The sequence below is a fragment of the Pan troglodytes genome, chromosome 2 (assembly GCF_028858775.2).
Source record: "Pan troglodytes isolate AG18354 chromosome 2, NHGRI_mPanTro3-v2.0_pri, whole genome shotgun sequence".
NCBI classification, from domain to species: domain Eukaryota; kingdom Metazoa; phylum Chordata; class Mammalia; order Primates; family Hominidae; genus Pan; species Pan troglodytes.
This window is the reverse complement of record NC_086015.1, coordinates 73998804-74022424: the sequence shown is the minus strand read 5'-3', so window position 1 is coordinate 74022424 and position 23621 is coordinate 73998804. Positions and strand designations below refer to the sequence as shown.

General features: G+C 38.9%; 1 long non-coding RNA gene across 1 annotated transcript in view; it reads right to left on the bottom strand.

The window, feature by feature from the left end:
- The window catches only part of LOC107970476 (uncharacterized), a 73383-nt gene that overhangs the window by 43314 nt on the left and 6448 nt on the right, over positions 1–23621 (bottom strand). Inside the window, exons 2-3 of the long non-coding RNA XR_001713065.4 lie at positions 17041–17282; positions 15966–16118 (exon numbers count right to left, since the gene is read on the bottom strand). This is a non-coding gene — a long non-coding RNA (uncharacterized LOC107970476). The remainder of the gene's footprint in view (positions 1–15965; positions 16119–17040; positions 17283–23621) is intronic.

Sequence of the window (23621 nt, the reverse complement as noted above, 5' to 3'; positions counted from 1 at the left end):
ATAGTAAAAAGCAAGGATTTCAACCAATTCTTCCTATTGGAAGTTAAAATTATACCCCAAAGGACCTAATTCAATAAGCAGCTATTTTCACCAATAAATTAAGGGCTTTTTTTTTTTTGACAGAGTCTTACTCTGTCACGCAGATTGGAATGCACTGGTGTGATCTCGGCTCACTGCAACCTCCATCTCCCGGGTTCAAGTGATTCTTGTGCCTCAGCCTCCCAAGCAGTTGGGACTACAGGCACATGCCACCAAGCCTTGCTAATTTTTTGTATTTTTAGTACAGACGGGATTTCACCATGTTGGCCAGGCTGGCCTCAAACTCCTGGCCTCAACTGATCTGCCCACCTCAGCCTCCCAAACTGGGAGCATTACAGGCATGAGCCACCATGCCCAGCCAAATTAAGGGATAATTAATAGAAAGATAATGCTACTTTCTGGCTAAATGGGAGGTTTAGAAGCACTATTCTAGCTCTCAACAGAGAGAAGAGAACTTTGAAGGGACATTAAACTAAGAAAAGGTTCCACATTGGTCTCATCCATTGTTCAAATATTAGGCATAATGGTATGTTTAAAAGACTTTAAAATTTGATATGACATCTAGTCAAAGAGGAGAGAATTTACTCTTATTATTATGTATGTGTCTGGCTGAAAAGAAGGACGGGTTAAGTGTATTATTCTGATAAAAACCAATGCATTGGGCAATGAAATTATTTATTTTCAAGTCTAGTCTATGACTTGATACTTCCTATCACATGCTGTGATGCAGAAGAAGACACAGGATTAATTTTAAAATACATGCGCCTGCAATATGGTATAATGGTTTAGCTCATGGATACAGGAGTCATATGGTCCAAATACCAGATCTCCTAGTCACCTGGAACAAGTGTCTTAATCTCTCTAAGCCCAGACTGCTCACTTGTCAAATGGGCTTAACAGCTGTACCTGCTTGAGTTCAGTGGGCAATGTATGAAAGCACTTAGACCAGTAGCTGGCAATGACAAATATGTTTTACCTCTTACTACTATCATTATCATCAGTGAGAAAACTCCACTGCGTGGATGACATTTTTACCACTGGAAAAACATGAGACACATCTCATTTTGAGTATGCCCAAAGAATGAGAATGAAAATATTTGGAGAGGCTTCATCCCCTAGACTAAGAAATAATTCTGTCACAGTTTTTGCTGTGGTTAGCACAAAGAGAATAGACCACACAGCCCAAAGGAATGTCTTCCACCAAAATCTTCCATTAAATATTTCATTTTACCTCTTAATTTCTCAAATTTAGGGATTTTTTTTCAACTAATGCATAACCAGGCATTTCCTGGGCCTGGATGTGACACAACTCTGTGGCATAGACAGGAATTTGCCACCTACCCACAAATCTTTTCAAAGGACAAGAGTCTCACAGCCACAAATTCTCCCCATTAGTTCACCCCTCTGGCTGCAATTGTGTGAATGGTCTTGGGAATGTATCTCCTGCCTAAAGTAAAGACCTGAAAGCAAACACAACATATTCAAAGAAGCACAAGGCACATCATTCCCACAAAGAGAGAGTAAGCCCTCAACTGCTATTCCTCATCAAATAACAACTTGAGGTGTTTTTTAGCTGTCTAAAATGTAAGAAAGAAAGACAAGAAAGAAAAAGAGAAAGAAAGAAAGAGAAAGAGAGAAAGAAAGAAAGAAAGAAAGAAAGAAAGAAAGAAAGAAAGAAAGAAAGAAAGAAAGAAAGGAAGGAAGGAAGAGACGGAAGGAAGGAAGGGAAGGAAGGAAGGGAGGAAGCAAGGAAAGAAGGAAGGCAGGCAGGCAGGCAGGCAAGAAGGAAGGACTCGACGAGGTAAAGTATTAAGTGGCTTTTAACTGAAAATGCAAAGCCATTCACATTTGCCCTAATACTGCTGAAGTGTGTGTTGCAAAGGCCTTTTAAATACTGTCTATTTCAATATTACCCCCAAATGAAAACGGCTTTGAGATGTCTTCTGTATTCTTTGCTGGGGCCCGAAAAGAAATCACCGCATTACCTTGCATTTGCTCTTAGAGTCATTAGCCTTAGACAGCACCATCATTTAAGAAATTTATCATCAGTGCTGTCCTTCGCACAATATATTAGTGCAATACATTATAGGAGCACCTTACTCTGATGATGTATGGCTTCTAAGATGGCAACATCTGGGGATGAATGGGTCTAAGAATAGATTTGGTGTAAGAGAATAAATGCATAGATCCACCTTGGTAGTGTTATTCTAAAATAAACCAGTATTTGTTGCTATCAACCTACTCCAACCCTCATAACAATCTTTACAACTTGCTCGATTTAGTAAAATGATTCTTCATGACATTAAATTGACTTTTGATGACAAAGAGGGAAGGTTTCTAAAATTAGTGGGTTGGTATATTGAGAGATAACCTAGCACAAGCTTGATGACAAATTTCAGTCATGGCTTTCAAGAAAACTCTAATTTAGTCCACCTCTTGCTCACTTAAATTTTTCAGTAGATTCTCCAAAGGAGAGAAAGGAGATTAACATCTGATATCTTCAAGGGTATTAGAACAAAAATTGAGTCACAATTAATTAGTCTATACCAAATTCTCACTTTCTACATGGCTGATGATACATTTTTCCTAAAGCTCAATTCTCCCATTTCCATTCTTCAAAGTCCACAATGCTTCCCTCTCCATTACTTTGTCTAAATAGGACACAAATATTTTAGCTAACTACTGAAATAAATCATTATGAACATTCAACCTCAAAGAAAATTATAGCAAATGAAAATGCCTCAATGTTCTGAATCATGAATAGGAGTGTGATCTGCAGGGTCGCAGACTTCTTTGTTAAAATGGTTTTAAAGAACTCATTTTACAAACTCCCAGGAGAGTCTGGGAATCGGCCCTACTTTCTCATTTTAAGCACTGGGCCTCCAGGAGTCAGCGCTAAAACGATGTCCCAATTCAATTTGTTGCCTTATTCCACCATCCGGGGATGCTTCTTTAACTGGGTTTAATCAATATTCATTATGCTAAGAGAAAAAGAAAAGACTGATAGGATAAAATGTCATGCTTGCACCATCACACAATTATGTCCAATTAATATATTTCCACCAAGTAGGTTGACATTGCTAACCAGTTCAGAATCTTAGTGTGGTAAACTCAGAGGACCCTTGCTCCTTTTACTGCATGATCATCAACATGAATCTCTAAAGAGACTTGGAGCTTCCATCAGCATCTCTCGGGCTACCATAAGATTATCATATTATGTGATCTTAACAATTTTCCTCCCACAGGATGTTGTGGACAGAGAAAAAAATCCTAGTCTAGACCACTTGTCTGTGGTGATCAGGGACTTGATATGTCTTCAATATTTCTGCAGTCTGTCATCTAAAGCAGTACCCTCAGATATTTAGGAAAGCTTTACTAACCAGCAGGAAATCTTGATTTCAGTGGGAAAGAAACATAGAGGAAGAAAGAGAGACAAGTGAGAAAGACTGAAACAGAGGAAAAAGTAGAAAGAAGGAAGGAATGGAAAAAAATGAATAAAATAAATTAATTCCTGACCTTCAAACTGTCTTATATTCAATCAGCTAACAACTACACTAAATCAGGAACACTAGTTCCTGAAATCAGAAATCCTGTTCTCAGAAGTTAAAACAGAATATATTCAATGTCTGGAGAGCAGCAGTAAATATCATCTTCCAATGACATTATTTCATTTCATAAAATAACTTAGCACCTTAGCAAAATAAAATATCTAAGTAAGAAACACCTCATTGTGTCATTAAACGATTTTCCAAAATTATTTTCTCTTTTTTTACTTTTATAAATTACTAAAATTTCATTGTTTGTCATTTCCATTACCCTGAACAACATGGGTTTGAAAGGCATGGGTCCAATTATATGCTGATTTTCTTCCAAGACCAACCCCTCCTCTTCCTCCTCCTCCTCAGCCTACTCAATATGAAGATGATGAGAATGAAGACCATATGATGATTCACTTCCACTTAACAAATAGCAAATATATTTTCCTTACAATTTTTTTAATAACATTTTCTTTTCTCTAGCTTACTTTATTGTACGAATACAGTATATAATACATATAACATACAAAATACGTATTAACAGACTGCATGTTCTCAGTCAGGGTTCTGGCCAGCAGAAGGCTATTGTAGTTAAGTTTGTAGTGAGTCAAAAGTTATACTCAGATTGTGAACTGCGTGGGAGTTGGTGCCCCAAACTCCCATGTTGTTCAAGGGTCTTCATCTTTCTGTTTGCTATTTTCTGACTTCTTTCTGGGAATAGGAATTATGGTTTAAGGTGGTTGTTAGCTACTTAAACATAAAACAGGCTAGGCACGGTGGCTCACGCCTGTAATCCCAGCACTTTGGGAGGCCGAGGCGGGTGGATCACCTGAGGTCAGGAGTTCAAGACCAGCCTGGTCAGCATGGTGAAACCCCTTCTCTACTAAATACAAAACTTATCCGGGTGTGGTGGTGGGAACTTGTAATCCCAGCTACTCAAGAGGCTGAGGCAGAAGAATCGTTTGAACCTGGCAGGCAGAGGTTGCAGTGAGCTGAGATTGTGCCTCTGCACTCCAGCCTAGGTGAGAAGAATGAAACTCCATCTCAAAAAAATAAATAAATAAAAACAAAAAAAAACATAAAACAACTGGAGACTCAGCATTAACATAAAACTATGGTATTTATTCCAAAATATCTTTTTCTCTAAATTCTTTTAAGTGACAATATGCCTCGGACTTTACCACATCCGCCAACTGGCAAACATTCTGGAGTTCACAGATTTTATCATAAAATAACATGCCCTTTGTAACTATGTAGATCTTAGCCCATGGTGTTATCTACAGGAAGCTCAAGGCCTCTTCCAGCCCCATCTTCTCCCCTTTCACCAAGAATGGGGCAAGCTCATGACCTCAACAGTCTTAGGTCATCTTCCACCTCTTCTCACAATTGACTAAACAGCCCCAAGGAATTAAACATTCTTGAGTTTTCTGCCTCTCTCACTCCTTTTCCTCTGCATCTTTTGTTTTGCTATCAATGTTAAGATCCAAGATCTGCACAAGGTAGAAGCAAACAGATTATTCAGTTTAGATTCTCATCTCTGGAAAACAAAGCAAAAAGCCTTTCTTGGAACCAGCCTAAATGACGGTCTTCTGCGATGAGGTTTGTAGTCAAAGCCCCTGTCAACAAAGGAAAATTCGAATGCTTTCCTTTGCCTCTTCCATGTATGTATCTTTCAAGGACCTAGTGAAGAACCACGGATTACGGGGAAGCAAAATTCAGCTGGGAGGCAGCAGAGCATGGTGGCTGGGAGGGGTCTCCTGGCACCAGAGGCTTTGCTGCTTACTGGCTCCATGTCTTTGGGCAAACAGCTTGTTTTCTCAAATCCTACATTTCATTTGGTGATATATGATGAGTTGTTGACAAATATCAGCTAATTTTATTATTATTTTTGAGGTAATGCTGGTCTAATATCATCTACTAGTTTCTATTCCAATCAGAAATTATATGTCTGCCTAATGTTTAATTTGTGACAACTAGAAGAAGTGGATTTGTAAAAACAGAGAAATCGTGAAAAATAATAGGAAACTATTAAGCTTTTATCATCGTATATCAGTGAAAAGCATGCAATGGTTCCATTTCCACTATATGTCTAGACTTGTACCGCTCATTGTAGGAATATAAAAGAAATGTGAGACATTGTTCTTTGGGTCAAAGAACTGCCAATCTAACTGAGGAAATGAGACAGACAGAATAATGAGAGTGCAATCCCAGGCAGAATTGCGTAGACCTGCTAGTGATTGAGGTACATGTGAAATTAGGGATAGACCAGTCTGAGTACAATGATTAGGAAAAAAATAGGAAGGAAGAGCTGCACCAAGCCTGAATAAGGTCAGCTGGAGACAGGCAGAAGGAAAAACTGTGGGCATTCTGGGAGGAATGCTCAATATGAACAGAAGGACAGAGACAGAAATGGACATGGTGTAGGTTGTAAGACTCAATAACAGGTTGGCAAACTATGGCTTGCAGTCCAAATTTGGCCCAGGCCTATTTTTGTAAATAAAGTTTTATTGGAATACATACACATGACAAAAGAAATGGACATGGCAAGAGCTCGAAATAGAGATCATACCTTGCTTCAAACAACAAGCAAATGCAGCTAAATTTCTGATAGTGGACAAATGGGAGCCACCGATAATTACTGAGTCAAGGAGAAGTAGGAGGAGAAGTTACAGCAGAGTTAAGATTCACATTTTTACTTACTATGAACACTGCCTCCCAGATGTTAATTTTGAACAGTGGCATGAGTAATAGCTACACAGTAAGAAATTCATGACTACAGGAAATAAAGGAAACATATTATAAAGAATATAAAGAAATAAAGAAACTTTTTTTTTTTTTGAGACAGAGTCTTGCTCTGTCACCCAGGCTGGAGTGCACTGGTGCAATCTCAGCTCACTGCAAGCTCCACCTCCCGGATTCACGCCATTCTCCTGCCTCAGCCTCCCGAGTAGCTGAGACTAAAGGCGTCTGCCACCACGCCCAGCTAATTTTTTTTTTGTATTTTTACTAGAGACGGGGTTTCGCTTTGTTAGCCAGGATGGTCTCGATCTCCTGACCTCGTAATCCACCTGCCTCGGCCTCCCAAAGTGCTGGGATTACAGACGTGAGCCACCGTGCCCAGCCTAAAGAAACATATAAGATTCCTAGTCTTTGAGACTGGAAATTATTTGCACTTTTCACTAAAATGAATTTTAAGAAGCCAACATCAAAGCAGAGATTATGAGATGAGTTGAGATTTTGCAATTCGGATCATAGCGATGTTTTAGTGTCTAGTGGAACACTGTATTAATAGGAAAATTGGACCCAATTCTTCTAACCATTGTCTTAATTCAAGGCAATTACATGAAATACCAACCCAACTTTTTCTTCACAAGAAATGTATCCACTCAATCTTTCCTTCATCCCCAGAATAAAATGATAACAAAAACAATTTTTACATGGCAGAGCCATTCCACTTGAAAATGGTGTCAGCTAATATTTTGTTTCAAAATGAGAAAGTCAAACCAAATGAAACTTGAATCTTTTAGAAGGGCTTAGGCCCTTTAGCTGTGCACCAAACTTGATGAGAATCAGTGAATTATTTAATGGTATTCTTGAGAAACAACCCAAGAAGACATGGTGAAATGGTAAGATGCTAAGTCCAAAGGGACTTTATTTCATCTAGTCAATTAGAATTGTCTTTGGAATTTATGATACAAGTCAGAGTGCTACATAGATTTTGCAATACGAAATAAAATTAGTTCCATAAATGTTCCCAACTGAAAGAGCAAAAGAACCAAAAAAACATGAGGACTCATAAATAATTGGATGTCTGTCTTCCCTACTGGCAGTATCACAATACAATTTCTTTTTTGTTGTTGTTGTTATTATACTTTAAGTTTTAGGGTACATGTGCACAATGTGCAGGTTTGTTACATATGTATACATGTGCCATGTTGGTGTGCTGCACCCATTAACTCCTCATTTAGCATTAGGTATATCTCCTAATGCTATCCCTCCCCCCTCTCCCCACCCGGCAACAATTTCTTAATGAAATCGAATTAGGTACATTTGGGGGGCCAGTTGGAATATCACGTTGTCATTTGAATCCCCTGAATTACTGTGCAGAATCGGTTTGTAGAAATCCCTGTATATTCTAGCCCCAACTCAAGGACAACAGATTATTGGAGGAACAAAATCTTTAAATTGGTAAAAAACAAAAGGCCCTTCTCGTTAAGATGTTGCCTTCCAGCAAGCACTACTAATACTCAGCAGGTGATGTGAAACTCTGTCACCTACCGCCTCCATTCTGGTGCCTAAACAGGTTTAGATCTCAAAGTCTTTCTTCCCCTTGATAAGAACTACTTCTTAAAAATGTTGATGAAGATTTCATAGGTTTCTTTGAAAATAATTATTAAAAAAGAAATGGCCCTCAGGTTTTATCTATGCATAGCAATAAGTCTCAGCTGCAAGCTAGTTTTTTTAAGTCAAGATTTTTGCTTCCAAAAAAACAGATTTGTACAAATGCACTTAAAAACCTTATTAACTGGAGCAGGCTACAGTCCAATTACTCTGGTGGCTTGAAAACAATCCCAAAATAATAAAATATATAATGATGACGGTTTTTTTTCCCTGTTAATATCACCACAATCTGAGAAAATCTTTGAGCCGTTCCACTGAAAATGATTTGGATCCTTAAAGACAATTAATTACAGAAGACCAAAGAGAGGTTTTGAAAAGTGAAAAAACTAAATATAATCAGGCCTAGTAGAAATACATTTGGCATTATTTAAACAAGCTATGTTTTTCTTGACTGCTCTTTTAGCATTTTGCCACTTCCTCATTTTGCCACAGATGTTTTATTTTATAAATGGATGAACTTCATCATTTTCATTGACTAAAATGTCTAAAAATAGGTAAACAGTTATAAAAACAGCAAAAGGTTAACAAGGCTGAAAAAGAGGCCATATGCTGGCTTCTTTCTTGAAAAGTAAACATATCAAACTGAAATAAAAGAAAATCTAATATGAAAAAATATATTTTAACTGAAAATGAGAACTCATTACACTAATTATGACAGGAAATGTGTTTTGGTGGCCTGTTACTGAAAAAGGTTTTCTCACGTCTCACATCCTCCCTTCTCTTCCCACCTCCCCACCCTGAATGTACACACACACAGGGAATGTTTTCCATGAACAGCCAATGTGGTGAAAAGAGGAAATGCTCTAAAGTCACTTTCCATGGAAAATAAAATTCCAACATTTAACTCTGTTCTTGAAGCTATGGCCTCATAATCTCCAGAGGGCCTCTGCTAGAATACAAACATTTCATTTGATTCACCATTACCAACACTTTCAGAACTTGGTTCTGCCATTTTCTCACTTTCTGGCACTAAGAAACTTGCTTAAACATTCTAAATCTCATTCCTTCATTGGTAAATAACAAGGTATGTTTATATAAGGATGCATGTTTCCTATGGTTGTTGGGAAGATGACGTGGAATGATGTCCATAAAGGGCTTACTTTGCATCATGCCTGAATTGTAAAAGGTGCTCAATCAACAGTAGCTGCTACTGCTATTATCATTATTATTATTAATTATTATTGTTACTATTCTCATTAGCTAATGGGAAAGGAATGAGATCCAAGTAGGCTCAATCAGATGATTAGAAGGCGAAGAGAAATGTGTGGATGAAAGCTGTGGAGTATGAGGAGTTTGCAGGCTCTGCCATCCCAAGCTGCACAGGGATGGGAAGACTCTGCAATAAACACCACCAACTCTTTGACAAGTTTGCCTGCAGCCAGGCCTGGTTCTGTTGACTCATCTGCCACTACCACAGATGCCACAGTCTCCATATTGGTGGGCAGACTAATAGAAGAAAATCAGTGCAAATCCAGAGCATTTGCATAATTTCAGTTCCTTTGGTCATTTCCTAGGAGAGGTCAAAAATTGTACTCTTTCGTCTAGGGTGCCTGAAGACCCATGTTCCTGCTGAATTTTTGCTTTCTGCATTAATCTCTTAGCTCTTGATTGTGGAAAAATAAAGAATTGAGGAGACAGAGAAGGCTAAAGGAAAGAATAAAAGGGAATAAACATGACTTTTAGATCCATATTTAGTACTCTTTTCTGCAAAATTGACGTGGGGATTTGGCTAATCACATAATTGCAACTGGTGCTCGGCCCAGTCCCTCATATGCTGCAGGAACACCATCATTTGTCTGGTTGTGATGCACAAGTGCATTTTTAACTCTATCTTTAAGGCCTTTGGATTGTTTCTGCCTATGAAAAGAGAGCCAAGCAAGAATTTCCTGAGCTTCTGGATTCTGGACTTGAAGAAGCATTTCTTCACAGAGAGGATTCAGGGAACTCACATTCCACCAAATTTTAATAGTTGTTACTCGAGTTGCCAATAAGTGTGACAAAGGCTGTCAAACAAAGCCAAACAGGGTTCCTTACTGCAAGACTTCTCAGGCCCTTGAATGTGTTAATATGGAATATTAATTCCTAAGAACAGCACTTCTGTTTGTCACCACCAGGTCAGCCCTACAAGAGCTCCTGAAGGAAGCACAAACATGGAAAGGAACAACCGGTACTAGCCACTGCAAAAACATGCCAAATTGTAAAGACCATCGATGCTAGGAAGAAACTGCATCAACTGACGAGCAGAATAACCAGCTAACATCATAATGACAGGATCAAATTCACACATAACAATATTAACCGTAACTGTAAATGGGCTAAATGCTCCAATTAAAAGACACAGACTGGCAAATTGGATAAAGAGTCAAGACCCATCAGTGCGCTGTATTCAGGAGACCCATCTCAAGTGCAGAGACACACATAGGCTCAAAATAAAGGGATGGAGGAAGATCTACCAAGCAAATGTAAAACAAAAAAAGGCAGGGTTTGCAATCCTAGTCTCTGATAAAACAGACTTTAAACCAACAAAGATCAAAAGAGACAAAGAAGGCCATTACATAATGGTAAAGGGAACAATTCAACATGAAGAGCTAACTATACTAAATATATATGCACCCAATACAGGAGCACCCAGATTCATAAAGCAAGTCCTTAGAGATCTAGAAAGAGACTCAGACTCCCACACAATAATAACGGGAGATTTTAACACCCCACTGTCAACATTAGACAGACCAACGAGACAGAAAGTTAACAAGGATATCCAGGAATTGAACTCAGCTCTGCACCAAGCAGACCTAATAGACATCTACAGAACTCTCCACCCCAAATCAACAGAATATACATTCTTCTCAGCACCACATTGCACTTATTCCAAAATTGACCACGTAGTTGGAAGTAAAGCACTCCTCAGCAAATGTAAAAGAACAGAAATTATAACAAACTATCTCTCAGACCACAGTGCAATCAAACTAGAACTCAGGATTAAGAAACTCACTCAAAACCACTCAACTACATGGAAACTGAACAACCTGCTCCTGAATGACTACTGAGTCCATAACGAAATGAAGGCAGAAATAAAGATGTTCTTTGACACCAATGAGAACAAAGACACAACATACCACAATCTCTGGGGCATATTCAAAGCAGTGTGTAGAGGGAAATTTATAGCACTAAATGCCCACAAGAGAAAGCAGGAAAGATCTAAAATTGACGCCCTAATATCACAATTAAAACAACTAGAGAGGCAAGAGCAAACACATTCAAAAGCTAGCAGAAGGCAAGAAATAACTAAGACCAGAGCAGAACTAAAGGAGAGAGAGACACAAAAAAACCCTTCAAAAAATCAATGAATCCAGGAGCTGGTTTTTTGAAAAGATCAACAAAATTGATAGACTGCTAGCAAGACTAATAAAGAAGAAAAGAGAGAAGAATCAAATAGACACAATAAAAAATGATAAAGGGGATATCACCACCGATCCCACAGAAATACAAACTACCATCAGAGAATACTATAAAAACCTCTACGCAAATAAACTCGAAAATCTAGAAGAAATGGATAAATTCCTCAGCACATACACCCTCCCAAGAATAAACCAGGAAGAAGCTGAATCTCTGAATAGACCAATAACAGGCTCTGAAATTGAGGCAATAATTAATAGTTTACCAACAAAAAAAGTCCAGAACCAGATGGATTCACAGCCGAATTCTATCAGAGGTACAAGAAGGAGCTGGTACCATTCCTTCTGAAACTATTCCAATTGATAGAAAAAGAGGGAATCCTCCCTCACTCATTTTATGAGGCCAGCATCATTCTGATACCAAAGCCTGGCAGAGACACAACAAAAAAAGAGAATTTTAGACCAATATCCCTGATGAACATCGATGCAAAAATCCTCAATAAAATACTGGCAAACCAAATCCAGCAGCACATCAAAAAGCTTATCCACCATGATCACGTGGGCTTCATCCCTGGGATGCAAGGCTGGTTCAACATATGCAAATCAATAAACATAATCCAGCATATAAACAGAACCAAAGACAAAAATCACATGATTACCTCAATAGATGAAGAAAAGGCCTTTCACAAAATTCAACAACACTTCATGCTAAAACCTATCAATAAATTAGGTATTGATGGGATGTTTCTCAAAATAATAAGAGCTATTTATGACAAACCCACAGCCAATATCATACTGAATGGGCAAAAACTGGAAGCATTCCCTTTGAAAACTGGCACAAGACAGGGATGCCCTCTCTCACCACTCCTATTCAACATAGTGTTGGAAGTTCTGGCCAGGGCAATCAGGAAGGAGAAGGAAATAAAGGGTAGTCAATTAGGAAAAGAGGAAGTCAAATTGTCCCTGTTTGCAGATGACACGATTGTATATCTAGAAAACCCCATCGTCTCAGCCCAAAATCTCCTTAAGCTGATAGGCAACTTCAGCAAAGTCTCAGGATACAAAATCAATGTGCAAAAATCACAAGCGTTCTTATACACCAATAACAGACAGAGAGCCAAATCATGAGTGAACTCCCATTCACAATTGCTCCAAAGAGAATAAAATACCTAGGAATCCAACTTACAAGGGACGTGAAAGACCTCTTCAAGGAGAACTACAAACCACTGCTCAAGGAAATAAAAGAAGATACAAACAAATGGAAGAACATTCCATGCTCATGGGTAGGAAGAATCAATATCGTGAAAGTGGCCATACTGCCCAAGGTAATTAGAGATTCAATGCCATCCCCATCAAGCTACAGATGACTTTCTTCACAGAATTGGAAAAAACTACTTTAAAGTTCATATAGAACCAAAAAAGAGCCCACATCGCCAAGTCAATCCTAAGCCAAAAGAACAAAGCTGAAGGCATCACGCTACCTGACTTCAAACTATGCTACAAGGCTACAGTAACCAAAACAGCATGGTACTGGTACCAAAACAGATATATAGACCAATGGAACAGAACAGAGCCCTCAAAAATAATGCCGCATATCTACAACCATCTGATCTTTGACAAACCTGACAAAAACAAGAAATGGGGAAAGAATTCCCTATTTAATAAATGGTGCTGGGAACACTGGCTAGCCATATGTAGAAAGCTGAAAGTGGATCTCTTCCTTACACCTTATACAAAAATTAATTCAAGATGGATTAAAGACTTACATGTTAGACCTAAAACCATAAAAACCCTAGAAGAAATTCTAAGCAGTACCATTCAGGACATAGGCATGGGCAAGGACTTCATGTCTAAAACACCAAAAGCAATGGCAACAAAAGCCAAAATTGACAAATGGGATCTAATTAAACTAAAGAGCTTCTGCACAGCAAAAGAAACTACCATCAGAGTGAACAGGCAACCTACAGAATGGGAGAAAATTTTTGCAATCTACTCATCTGACAAAGGGCTAATATCCAGAATCTACAATGAACTCAAACAAAGTTACACGAAAAAAACAAACAACCCCATCACAAAGTGGGTGAAGGATGTGAAGAGATCCTTCTCAAAAGGATCTCAATGTCTTCTCAAAAGAAGACATTTATGCAGCCAACAGACACATGAAAAAATGATCATCATCACTGGCCATCAGAGAAATGCAAATCAAAACCACAATGAGATTCCATCTCACACCAGTTAGAATGGCAATCATTAAAAAGTCAGGAAACAACAGGTGCTGGAGAGGATGTGGAGAAATAGGAACACTTTTACACTGCTGGTGGGACTGTAAACTAGTTCATCCATTGTGGAAGACAGTGTGGCGATTCCTCAGGGATCTAGAACTAGAAATACCATTTGACCCAGCCATCCCATTACTGGGTATATACCCAAAGGATTATAAATCATGCTGCTATAAAGGCACAAGCACATGTCTGTTTATTGCGGCACTATTCACAACAGCAAAGACTTGCAACCAACCCAAATGTCCATCAATGACAGACTGGATTAAGAAAATGTGGCACATATACACCATGGAATACTATGCAGCCATAAAAATTGATGAGTTCATGTCCTTTGTAGGGACACGGATGAAGCTGGAAACCATCATTCTCAGCAAACTATCACAAGGACAAAAAAGCAAACACCACATGTTCTCACTCATAGGTGGGAATTGAACAATGAGAACACTTGGACACAGGAAGGGGAACATCACACACCGGGGCCTGTCGTGGGGTGGGGGAAGCGGGGAGGGATAGCATTAGGAGATATACCTAATGTAAATGACGAGTTAATGGGTGCAGCACACCAACATTGCACATGTATACATATGTAACAAACCTGCACATTGTGCACATGTACCCTAGAACTTAAAGTATAATAAAAAAAGAAAGAAAGACACCTCAAGTAAGACCTGATGACAGGAAATGTCAACAATGCAAATTTCTAAACATTGCAGATACTAAGTAATGTCTCAATTACCAAAGACAAGATGTATAGGTTGATTTTCCCTGTACACTGGGTAAATAAACCACTTGTTAACATTTAAAAAAAAAAAAGAACAGCACTTCTGGCCATCCAGTACTTTTTTTTAAATCGCAGACATTTCCCAAAATGCTGAGGGAAGTCCCAAGATGGTTTTTTTTGTTTGTTTGTTGGTTTGGTTTTTTTTGAGACGGAGTCTCGCTCTGTCGCCCAGGCTGCAGTGCAGTGGCATGATCTTGGCTCACTGCAAGCTCCGCTTCCAGGGTTCACACCATTCTCCTGCCTCAGCCTCCCTAGTAGCTGGGACTACAGGCGCCTGCCACCATGCCCGGCTAATTTTTTTGTATTTTTAGTAGAGACAGGGTTTCACCGTGTTGGCCAGGATGGTCTCGATCTCCTGACCTCGTGATCCGCCCGCCTCGGCCTCCCAAAGTGCTGGGATTACAGGCGTGAGCCATAGCACCTGGCCCCAAGATGGTTTTACATCTAAATTTGCTCTTTTTGTCTTAACTTATGTTGATTGGTAACCTAAGTTCGTAAGATCTATCTAAGGGAGGAATTTTAAAATCCCATGATCATCCTTAGTAATGCTGGTATTACTCTGTGTTCAGGACACAGAGCTCTGAATCTTTAACTAACACCACAAGTCTTGAGATATATACAAAGATGGACAACTCATGCAATATCATACACATGAATTCTATGAAAAACATTTTTCTTAAACTCCAGCATAGACACATGAGGATTAAAGCCAGAAGTTACTTTGAGAGTTGGAGGAAAGACAGGGTGGTTGGTTCTGTCCCTAAAGACATTCTCCATAAGTGGCCCCTTTTCAAACTCCATGGAGTAGATAGGCACAGGCAGGTGCCTCTTTTATATGTTCATGCTCACCCATAACCTACAGAACTGATCCGATGCATATGGATTTGGCTGAAATGTATGAACTTGGCTAAAGGTAATGGTTTTGTTTTGACTGCAGGCAAATACATTGAAGAAAAGAATAAACGTATGTCTTGAGGAATCAGGGACTATGCTCCCCAGAAGCAGGCAACCTTTCTGAAATCTCCTCGTAGTGAACAGCGTTGATTTTGCCTGAAATCCCCTCTTCCTCCTTCGGTCAGTTGCCAAGTTTTATTTATCTTTTAGACGCCTCCATGTCTTGGGGGTAGGTGAAGGAAAGAGTACAGACATTCTTACTCCATTGGAAGGCAGATTATGTTAGCCAAACGCTACCCTGTAGGTCGTTGAATAATCTTTGCCTCTAACAAGAGGAACCAAGCAAGAATTTCCTGAGCTTCTGGTTTCTGGACTTGAGGAAGCATTTTTTTCACAGAGTTTTCCAGAGAGCCCTTGGATCTAGCCACACCTCTGAAATTTATCCCTCCAAAGTTTCAACTTATAGGCGCAGTAGTGTCTTTTCTGCTTCAGCTAGTTTGAGCTGGGTTTCTAAAGCTGCAATAAGAAAGTGGTTGGATAATCCACGCCTATTCTTAAAAATTCATGCAAAATTTGCATTCTCCTTCATAATACATCCATGTGTGTTTTAAAAAGAAAAATATGTTAAATTATTTACCTTTGAGTAAAGTTGACTTTCCAGGAGGATGTGCCATGTTTATACAGTGTCTTCTCTCACCCCTCGCTCACTGCTGAGGACCCCAGTTTCGAGTTGCATAGTTGTGGAATAAGAATGTAACAGTGCCTTTCTGAGACTTTCAGTCTTACTACCCTGAAAGAAAGAGAAGGAGAAGCGGAATGAAAGAAGATGAAGAAGAATTACATCCTAGGGAGGCTCATGTACTGGCCTCCTTTGCCTGGAGCTCCATTGACTACAATTCATAAAGCAACATGACTGACTATAACTGAGCACTTACTATGTGCCAAATGCTTTATATGTATGATTTTACTCCTCATAACAACCTTTGAGGAGGCTACTCTTATTGCTTCTAGTTTATATTTTTTTTAAAAAAAGAAACTCATTCAGGCTTTAAAAAACTAGGCAAGACTACAAACCTAAAAATAACAAAGCCAGAGTCAAAACCTAGACAAATTAGGAACTTAAAATCATCATTATCACCATCATCATCATCATCATCATCACATTTACTATATGTCAGAAACTGTTCAAGTGTTTTACCTAAATAAAGGAACAGGTAGTTAATTTTATCCTTTTCTCAAAAATGGGAAAACCAAAATTAACTGACTTGCTTAAAATGACACAGCAAGTATGTTTCAAAACTAGATGATCTTGCTCCAGAGTCTACAAACTTGATAGTAGATTATTGATCACAGTTATCTTCTTTACTCAGCCTTTTAGGGCAGATAAAAAGGAAGAACGGTGCTTCCTTGTATGGTAGAAGAGGCCCCAAGACCCTTATACCATCCTATCTATGTACGAGAACTTCCCATTGACAACCAAAGGTAAGAAACAGAAAACTTTGCCATAGCAAAGCCTCACCATTCTCTACATCACACTCAAAGTTGCACCTTCTACAGTTTGGCCCAATTCATGTCTTCTGATTTCACTGGGTCATGTCAAAGACCCTTCTTGGTAGTAGAATAAAAAGGGGCAAGTAAGTACACCAGTTTTCTATGGCTGATGTAACAAATTACCACAAATTTAGTGCCTTAAAAAAACAAAAATGTATTACCTTACACATCTAGAGGTCAGACATTACAGTGGGTCAGCAGGGCTGTGTTCCTTCTGGAGGCTCTAGTGGAAAATTTGTTTCCTTGCCTTCTCTAGCTTCTAGAGGCTTCCCACATTCTTGGTTTTCGCCCCTTCCTTCATCTGTAAAGTCCACAGTGTAGTATCTTCAAGTCTTCCTTTGACTCTGACCCTCATGGCTTCCTCTTTCCCTCTTAAGCACCCTTGTGATGACATTGAGCCCACCTGGATAATCAACAAAAAAAAATGCTTCACATCTCAAGATTCTTAATCACATCTACAAAGTCCCCTTTCCCTTGTAAAGGTAACAAAGTCAGAGGTTCCAAGGATAGGATGCAGACATTTTTGAGGAGCCATTTTTTGACTCCCATAGCAGGTAAAAGAGATTTTACCTTCCCCAGAGACCAACAGACACTGCTGCTTGAAAATAACTTCAAGCTTCATGATTTCAGGTTGGAGTCACATCTCTTTCCTCCAGCTCTGGATCATGGATTGGAACCAGCAGGCTCTCCTGCTCAGTCCAGGAGGGAGCTAGAGAAAGGGGTTGAGACCATTCACACCATCCCTTTCTCTTCTGGCCTAAAGGTCATATCACCTTTAACTCACAGCATTGCCATTTCTGGTTGTCAGATGCACTCATCTCTGGGAATTTATTTCATCTGAAACTTCCAGAGTAAGTTTCCACAGTTCTCTCTTTAATACTTGTGTTTTCAAACACAGTATGAGCAGTGATTATTTCCTTCTTTAGGTCTGAGATCACTGTGCTTTCCATACTTCATAATAGCAAGTGATTTATTTGTTTTAGAGCCTGTGTTCTTGGATTCCCTCCCAGGCTATGTTTGAATGGCATTATAGGATTTTGCCAATCTTTGTTTTCTTTGCTACAGTATCAGAGAAATGGAACTGAAATACCCACAGTTTTCAGACACTTCTTAACCAATTGACTTCACTTCCATAGTAAAAAAAAAAAAAAAGTAAACTCTTCATTTCAGTCTCACATACAATTATGGAGTCTCTTCACTCTCTTAAATCTTCAACTAAATGAAAGCACTCAGGGGTCAAAGTTGGCTTTGTTAAATTTACAGACAAATTATACACATTCTGAATGACTAATAGAAAAAACAAACTCTCCTTACCCACATATTAGGGCTGAGAAGAGGGGCCCTAAATTTAAGAACATCATTTGTCCTAACAATAGGTATTTTCAAAGCTTTGACCAAATCTTTGGAATTGAAAGGAGACCTGGAATGGAGTTTTAAGGGAGAACTAAGGAAAATTGCATTACTCTGCATAACAAACTGGAAGACTTTTTGTTTTTGTTTTTTTTATTTTCTTAGAGGTAGCCATAGACAATATATAAATAAAGTCATGGTGTTCCAGTAAACTTTACAAAAAACAGATGATAGCATGTACCTCAGAAATATGTAAAACTATTATGTATCTACAGTAATTAAAAATAAAAGGGTATAAAAAGGTGAAGAACCCTTGAGTAATACCCCAAAGTATAAAAACCAGGGCAGTATACGGCTGATATAGTTTGGCTCTCACCTTGAATTGTAATCCCTACAATCCCCATGAGTCAAGGTTGGAACCAGGTGAAGGTAACTGAATCCTGCTGTCAAGGTTGGAACCAGGCAACAGCATAACCCGCATGCTGTTCTCACGATAGTCAGTGAGTCTCACGAGATCTTACGGTTTTATAAGCGTCTGGCATTTCCCCTGTTTGCACTCACTCCGTCCTAAAGCCCTGTGAAGAAGGTGCCTGCTGCTCCTTTGCCTTCTGCCATGTTTGTAAGTTTCCTGAGGCCTCCCCAACAATGTGGAACTGTGAGTCAATTAAGCCTCTTTCCTTTATAAATTACCCAGTCTAGGAAAGCAGTAAAGAATTACCCAGTTCTTTATAGCAGCAAAAGAACTAACTAATACAATGGCACATACACCACTCTGGAGCCAATTACTCCAAAGACATTACATATGCTGAAATTACAAATAGGTTATTAACAGGAAGTTGGGGTTTTAACAGGAACCCTAAGACACAAGAATGACATCAGTGAAAATAGCATCCATCTTCCCCTTGGTGCTATGGCAAAGGTTTGGCAATAAACAGGAAAACAAAAAAAGGCAGAGATTGCAATCCTAGTCTCTGATAAAACAGACTTTAAACCAACAAAGATCAAAAGAGACAAAGAAGGCCATTACATAATGGTAAAGGGAACAATTCAACATGAAGAGCTAACTATCCTAAATATATATGCACCCAATACAGGAGCACCCAGATTCATAAAGCAAGTCCTTAGAGATCTAGAAAGAGACTTAGACTCCCACACAATAATAACAGGAGACTTTAACACCCCACTGTCAACATTAGACAGACCAACGAGACAGAAAGTTAACAAGGATATCCAGGAATTGAACTCAGCTCTGCACCAAGCAGACCTAATAGACATCTACAGAACTCTCCACCCCAAATCAACAGAATATACATTCTTCTCAGCACCACATTGCACTTATTCCAAAATTGACCACGTAGTTGGAAGTAAAGCACTCCTCAGCAAATGTAAAAGAATAGAAATTATAACAAACTGTCTCTCAGACCACAGTGCAATCAAACTAGAACTCAGGATTAAGAAACTCACTCAAAACCACTCAACTACATGGAAACTGAACAACCTGCTCCTGAATGACTACTGGTCCATAACGAAATGAAGGCAGAAATAAAGATGTTCTTTGACACCAATGAGAACAAAGACACAACATACCAGAATCTCTGGGACACATTCAAAGCAGTGTGTAGAGGGAAATTTATAGCACTAAATGCCCACAAGAGAAAGCAGGAAAGATCTAAAATTGACACCCTAACATCACAATTAAAACAACTAGAGAAGCAAGAGCAAACACATTCAAAAGCTAGCAGAAGGCAAGAAATAACTAAGACCAGAGCAGAACTGAAGGGAATAGAGACACAAAATACCCTTCAAAAAAATCAATGAATCCAGGAGCTGGTTTTTTGAAAAGATCAACAAAATTGATAGACTGCTAGCAAGACTAATAAAGAAGAAAAGAGAGAAGAATCAAATAGACGCAATAAAAAATGATAAAGGGGATATCACCACCGATCCCACAGAAATACAAACTACCATAAAATACTATAAACACCTCTACGCAAATAAACTAGAAAATCTAGGAGAAATGGATAAATTCCTCAACACATACACCCTCCCAAGAATAAATCAGGAAGAAGCTGAATATCTGAATAGACCAATAACAGGCTCTGAAATTGAGGCAATAATTAATAGCTTACCAACCAAAAAAAGTCCAGGACCAGATGGATTCACAGCCGAATTCTGCCAGAGGTACAAGGAGGAGCTGGTACCATTCCTTCTGAAACTATTCCAATCGATAGAAAAAGACGGAATCCTCCCTCACTCATTTTATGAGGCCAGGATCATCCTGATACCAAAGCCTGGCAGAGACACAACAAGAAAAGAGAATCTTAGACCAATATCCCTGACGAACATGGATGCAAAAATCCTCAATAAAATACTGGCAAACCAAATCCAGCAGCACATCAAAAAGCTTATCCACCATGATCAAGTGGGCTTCATCCCTGGGATGCAAGGCTGGTTCAACATATGCAAATCAATAAACATAATCCAGCATATAAACAGAACCAAAGACAAAAACCATATGATTACCTCAACAGATGAAGAAAAGGCCTTTCACAAAATTCAACAACGCTTCATGCAAAAAACTCTCAATAAATTAGGTATTGATGGGACGTATCTCAAAATAATAAGAGCTATTTATAACAAACCCACAGCCAATATCATACTGAATGGGCAAAAACTGGAAGCATACCCTTTCAAAACTGGCACAAGACAGGGATGCCCTCTCTCACCACTCCTATTCAACATAGTGTTGGAAGTTCTGGCCAGGGCAATCAGGCAGGAGAAAGAAATAAAGGGTATATTCAAGTAGGAAAACAGGAAGTCAAATTGTCCCTGTTTGCAGATGACACGATTGTATATCTAGAAAACCCCATCGTCTCAGCCCAAAATCTCCTTAAGCTGATAGGCAACTTCAGCAAAGTCTCAGGATACAAAATCAATGTGCAAAAATCACAAGCATTCTTGTACACCAATAACAGAGAGCCAAATCATGAGTGAACTCCCATTCACAATTGCTTCAAAGAGAATAAAATACCTAGGAATCCAACTTACAAGGGATGCGAAGGACCTCTTCAAGGAGAACTACAAACCACTGCTCAATGAAAGAAAAGAGGATACAAACAAATGGAAGAACATTCCATGCTCATGGGTAGGAAGAATCAATATCGTGAAAGTGGCCATACTGCCCAAGGTAATTTAGAGATTCAATGCCATCCCCATCAAGCTACCAATGACTTTCTTCGCAGAATTGGAAAAAACTACTTTAAAGTTCATATGGAACCAAAAAAGAGCCCACATCGCCAAGTCAATCCTAAGCCAAAAGAACAAAGCTGGAGGCATCACGCTACCTGACTTCAGACTATACTACAAGGCTACAGTAACCAAAACAGCATGGTAATGGTACCAAAACAGATATATAGACCAATGGAACAGAACAGAGCCCTCAGAAATAATGCCGCATATCTACAACCATCTGATCTTTGACAAACCTGACAAAAACAAGAAATGGGGAAAGGATTCCCCATTTAACAAATGGTGCTGGGAAAACTGGCTAGCCATATGTAGAAAGCTGAAACTGGATCTCTTCCTTATACCTTATACAAAAATTAATTCAAGATGGATTAAAGACTTACATGTTAGACCTAAAACCATAAAAACCCTAGAAGAAAACCTAAGCAATACCATTCAGGACATAGGCATGGGCAAGGACTTCATGTCTAAAACACCAAAAGCAATGGCAACAAAAGCCAAAATTGACAAATGGGATCTAATTAAACTAAAGAGCTTCTGCACAGCAAAAAAAAAACTACCATCAGAGTGAACATGCAACCTACAGAATGGGAGAAAATTTTTGCAGTCTACTCATCTGACAAAGGGCTAATATCCAGAATCTACAATGAACTCAAACAAAGTTACACGTAAAAAACAAACAGCCCCATCAAAAAGTGAAGGATATGAACAGACACTTCTCAAAAGAAGACATTTATGCAGCCAACAGACACATGAAAAAATGCTCATCATCACTGGCCATCAGAGAAATGCAAATCAAAACCACAGTGAGATTCAATCTCACACCAGTTAGAATGGCGATCATTAAAAAGTCGGGAAACAACAGGTGCTGGAGAGGATGTGGAGAAATAGGAACACTTTTACACTGTTGGTGGGACTGTAAACTAGTTCAACCATTGTGGAAGTCAGAGTGGCGATTCCTCAGGGATCTTAAACTAGAAATACCATTTGATCCAGCAATCCCATTACTGGGTATATACCCAAAGGATTATAAATCATGCTGCTATAAAGACACATGCACACATATGTTTATTGTGGCACTATTCACAATAGCAAAGACTTGGAACCAACCCAAACGTCCAACAATGATAGACTGGATTAAGAAAATGTGGCACATATACACCATGGAATACTATGCAGCCATAAAAAATGATGAGTTCATGTCCTTTGTAGGGACATGGATGAAGCTGGAAACCATCATTCTCAGCAAGCTATCGCAAGGACAAAAAACCAAACACCGCATGTTCTCACTCATAGGTAGGAATTGAACAATGAGAGCACATGGACACAGGAAAGGGAACATCACACACCGGGGCCTGTTATGGGGTGGGGGGAGGGGGGAGGGATAGCATTAACATGTTAAATGACGAGTTAATGGGTGCAGCACACCAACATGGCACATGTATACATATGTAACTAACCTGCACGTTGTGCACATGTACCCTAAAACTTAAAGTATAATTTTAAAAAAAAGGAAAAAATAAAAAAATAAACAGGAAAGGTCTTAGGGTTGATCCAAGGAGCATTGCTCCTGATAAGCTGTGGTTTTATTCCCTTTTGAGAAGTAGCATAGGAGTGGTAGAAATCACATGGACTTGGTTAACCACTAAGACCTGGGTACAAATCCTACTTCCACCTCTCATTAGCTGTAGGTCCTTGGACTACTTACTTCATCTCTGAGTCCTTGTATCCAGCTTCGCCAAACTTTATAAGGCTCAGGAAAAATACAAAAAGACAGAACGCCATGAGGGAAGGGCGGGTCCTTAATACACGTTCCCTTCCTCTTTCTTATGCTGTGGTTATTGGTTTCCCTTGGATGACTATTTAAAATAAGAGTCTGAAACACTCCACAAATGTGTGAGAGCACAGCTGCTCATCTAGCATTTGAGGTTTTTATTACGCAAACTGATAAGACATATTCTGTAATTGGTGCATGTTCTTTTTTTGCCTAATGACACTAATCTGTTTTATCTTAGTCATTTAACTGAGTTTCATGATTAGCACAGGCAAGGTTTTAGGGATTTAAATCATTTGTTTGATGTTTTTGCTTTTAGGCATGTTTGATTATTTATTAAAATCGATAAAATCAGCTGTGTCAATTAGTTAT